This window comes from Penaeus vannamei, chromosome 39, assembly GCF_042767895.1.
Source record: "Penaeus vannamei isolate JL-2024 chromosome 39, ASM4276789v1, whole genome shotgun sequence".
NCBI lineage: Eukaryota > Metazoa > Arthropoda > Malacostraca > Decapoda > Penaeidae > Penaeus > Penaeus vannamei.
The window spans coordinates 12,350,371-12,355,074 of NC_091587.1; the positions used below are offsets into that span (position 1 = coordinate 12,350,371).

At 45.8% G+C, this 4,704-nt stretch overlaps 1 pseudogene; it reads right to left on the minus strand.

Moving 5' to 3' along the window:
* The window catches only part of LOC138860039 (uncharacterized), a 27,598-nt pseudogene extending 24,365 nt beyond the window's left edge, over nucleotides 1-3,233 (minus strand).
* Between the last annotated feature and the right edge of the window lie 1,471 nt (nucleotides 3,234-4,704).

A 4,704-nucleotide genomic window follows, 5' to 3' on the forward strand; every position in this document is an offset into this window, starting at 1 on the left:
CTCCCTCTTTCTTCCTCTCTACCTACCTCCTTGAAGAGAATAAAGATAACAATAATAGTAATGATAAAGGTGATAATGATTATAGTGATAATAACAATAACAATAATACAAATTATAATAACAAAAATAATGATAATAAAATGATATTAATAAAGTAATATTAATATTAATAATGATAATATTAATATTAATAATGATAATACTAATGATAGTGATAAAGATGATAATAACAATGACATAAATGAAAATAACAATAGCAATGCCAACAAATACAAAAATGATGATAATAATACAGATAATAAAGACAACAATAGTAGCAATAGGATGGTAACAATAGCGAAAATAATCATAATAAAGATGATGATAGTAAAAACAAGAATGGCAACAATAAAGGCCTTAATAAAACATTAATGATACTAACAATAAAAGTAATATAAAAAACAATAGTAATAATAATGATTACAAGCAACGTCCCAGGATCGCCTACTTCCGCACATTAATAATTCCCGTATGTGAGGGAGGGAGGGAAGAAGAGAGAGGGAGAGAGAGAGAGAGAGAGAGGGGCGGAGAGAGAGAGAGAGACAGAGAGAAAGGAAGAGAGAGAGAGAAAGAGACTGAGAGAGAGAGAGAGAAAGGAAGAGATAGAGAGAGAAAGAGACTGTGAGAGAGAGACTGAGAGAGAGAGAGAGAGAGAGATTATTATTTGATCATTTTATTACGCCCGAAGGCGACAAGCCTAGTAACAATTACAGCATAAAATTAGGTACAAAACATTCGCGTCTCGCAGGGCACGCAGTGGGCACATAGACACAAACACGATATGGCAAAAGTAGACAGACATACAACTAACACCCACCAAAGTGTGGATGGCGAGTGAGAATCAAATCTGTGTCATACGCAAAAAATGGGTACAGATTTGAATCAGATCATGATCCCTTGGTAGCAAGTTTAACACTGTGGGGCACTGAAGGCAATAATGGTCAAGAGTGTTGGCGTTAGGAGTTGCACAGTTTACAAGGGGAATAGTGAGGCACATCCTCTGCATGGGAGACCTGCCACACTGGCCGGTAGCCCAACCGTAGCCTAGCACTCACAACATTGTGTCTACGTACCATAAGTCCACGACGACGATATTTATAACGATAATGAAGAAAGTGGTCATGGTGTTGTATGGAAACACTGCTAGGCCGCTCTGCATCCCTACGAAGCACTGTCACATTATGAGCGGCAGAGTATATGATTTTCTTATAGCACTGGAGGGAGGGTGCAGCATTCGCGTCGTCCAAGTCCAATGCGCAGGCAGCCTTGGCGAGGCAATCAACAGTGTCATTACCCGCAAGACCGATATGAGATGGTGTCCACGCCAAAGATGCGATGAGGGAGCTATCATGGGCAATGGCGAGTTGATACCTTATTTCCTGAACAACACGGGCGCAAACAGGTCTTGGAGAGGAGAGTGCAAGAAGTGCTGATTTGGAATCGCAGATTATCACACCATTCACTTTTCTTTGAACAATAAGAGTTACTGCGTCTAGGAGGCCGTTAAGTTCACAAAAGGTGGAGCTTAAAGAATCAGGTAGCCTGCGGCCAAGCCATTCGTTACACACAGGCGGCTGCATGGTGGGGGAGAATATGGCACAAGCTGCACTCCCATCTGCCTGCAATGAGCCGTCAACATAGAGATGGTGTGCGGCGGGGACTAACGCAGACACACTTGCGATGGTCTCCAGGGCCAATTGTTTCTGTAGGAGAGGAGGGTCGCTTTTGGAGGTCGGTGTGTATGCGACAGCTGGATGGGGAACTCGCCATGGAGGTAATTCAGGGACAGCTGCAGGTGCTGGGACATTAACATTTAGGTCTTGAAGTTTGTCACACACCACTTTCATAAGATTGCATCCCCCTGGTCAAAGTGGGGGTCTGGGTGCATCTGAGGCAAGCGATGTCCTAATGGCAACAGCAAAGTTTGGTGCAAGATAAGGGAAATGAAGGCACTTAACAGAGAAATATGTAACATTTGTGTAAATTCTTTCAACAAGTGGTGGCAAGTTCAGTTCAGTTTGCATATTAACTATCCGGGTGGAGAGGGGGGGGGGGGCATCCTAGTATAAACCTCCTTACCCGGTTTTGAATTTTTTCAAGAGGCTCTAAGGCTTTCCTTGAAAGTTGATAAAGGGCAGGGGACAGGTAGTCAACAATTGATCGAAGAAATAATATATAGAGAGTCCTCGCTAACGGGATGGAAACACCTGTAGCATTGTTTGCGAGCCATTTGATAGGGATAAAGCGTTGCTGTAGACGGTCAAGGTCTTTAACGATGGGGTGAACTCGTTGTCTTGCAGGAATAGCAGGTGTGATTCTGACTGGGGCACCTAAGTACAGGTACTGTGTGCAATGAGGGATAACATTCCGACCCACAGCGAATTCTGGCAGAGCTCTAAAGTTGCGGAATGAGAAGATTCTACTCTTTTCTGGGGAAATGATGAGGCCACAGGCAGTAGAAGATGCATAGAAAGAATGGAGGAGTGTCTGAAGATCTTGAGGTGAAGTAGAATGGATGCAAATGTCATCAGCATAGCAGGTAACTGTAGTTCCGGGAATGGTAGGGATTAAAGATAGTAAGCAGTGCATTAGGATGTTAAACAGGAGAGGGTTTAGAACACCACCCTGTGGAGTGCCAATTTCAAATCGCTCGTAGGAACAACACACACCCTTGAAAAGGACACGTGAGGTTTTGTTACAGAGATAACCTCGTACCCACCTCAAGAGGTTTCCCTTAATACTAAAATCTACTAGCTGGTCGAGTATAATTTCCCTGTTGGCAACATCAAATGCACTTTTGAGATCAAGGAAGGCAACCACACTAGTGGGGGAGAGGTGAGTGTAGAGCTCCATTAAACAGTGATGTGTACTTCGTTGTGGAAGAAAACCATACAGTCTTGGAGATAGTGTATCCTGAAGGCGATGCATGAGCCGAGCAAGAATGATGCGTTCAAGCACTTTGCTAAAGCAGGAAGTGAGAGAGATAGGCCTGAATTTGTCAGTACCAGGCTTTGGGATTGGTACAATTGTGCTACAGGTCCAGGCGGGAGGCACATACCCCTGGTGTAAACAAAGATTGTAGAGTTGTAGAAGAGGGTTCCCAGGAACTTTCTGAAGAAGGCGAAGCACTTGATATGTAAGCCCATCATCCCCAGGGGCAGTCAACTTCATTCCTGCAAGAGCACGTCGCAATTCATCCTCTGTTACAGGCAAATCTTCTTGATCATCCTTCTTCAATAATGCAGTCATCAGACGGAGATTACGAACATTACGTTTGACATGAGACGCCACAAGCCCATATGTTATAATATAATCCACGGTACCCCCACGAACGTGTGTGGCTCCTCCAGTGTTCCAGTGGGTGAGGTGGTGACGGCGGATGTAGTTAAGTAAGGGCGGCCCGTTTCGATTGGGAGTAGGAGAAATGTCACCAAGACCAGGGTGTCGGGCATTAAAATCACCCATGTAGACTATGCCATGATCTGTAGGTGTCGGAAGGGCTGGGAGGTTAATCACTCCAGGGGCAGAGTACACATTGCACAATCGGAGTTTACCATCTCCCACTGTGACCCCAAAAAGCTGAAAAGTTATGTCAATACTTACAGAGCACCGAAGAAGCTGATGAGGCATGGACGAATGAATGTAGGCATGGTGTACATATGAGACATAGCCAGTAAGTGAGGGTGCCAAGTCCCCTGCATGAGCACCACCAGCAAATGCTTCTTGAATGAATATAACTTGTGGGTGATGGCAATAAGTGTAGTCTCTAAGTGCAGTTAGTTTGGAGTGGTGTCGGATTTCGAACGCATTCCATGAGATAATATGAAGCATTTGATTACTGAAGTTTACCCTTTGCTTTACGGGGGGCAGAGGAGGATGAGGTATGACTGCGTGCATTGCCAGGCAGTGTGCGGGTTCCTGGCACATGAGAAGTGGAATCCAAGGATGGCTTTAGATCTCCCAGCCTCTCAAGGCGAGAGGCAACAACATCGAGCTTTTCAGTGAGTGCTGTGACAGAGGTGATAACAACTTGGTGGGACTCAACTAGGCTGGCAAGAGTACTAGCAGAGGTAGCTTGCTGACTAACCAAGTTGTCAATTCGCGAGTCGATGGCATCAAAACGGGCTGTGAGTGCTGTACATCGCACTTCCAGAGAAGCAACAGCTTTACGGAGGGCAACAACTTCTGCAGAATCAGCATGAGGAGAGTAAGGTGGAGCTGTGGGTGGTGGCGGAGTAGCATTTTGAGGTGGGGTGGAATACTGAGGCAGGGCGATGCGAGACTGCTTGGCACAGCCATGCCAGACATTAACTCCTGGCATGTGACATCGAGGGCATTTCCACTGCGAGGTGTCCGGTACAGGTGGAGGTGATGTGTCTGATGTAGAAGTGGAAGCAACAGCTGCAGTGGGTGTGGGCGGGGTGCGGTATGGACAAGAGCGGGTGGCATGGCCAGCAGCGCACCATGCACACTTATCTGAGGACGAGCAGTATCGTGATATATGGCCGATACCCCAGCATTTGAAGCACCACGGCTGCTCATCTTTCATCCTGCGCAACTCACAAGGAGGGAGATGGGCGTTCCATTTTGATGAAAGCAACGAACAGTGTACACTCCTGGCAGTTCCTTGGCCAGGGAAGGTTCAACACCAACAGGGTGGCGAGT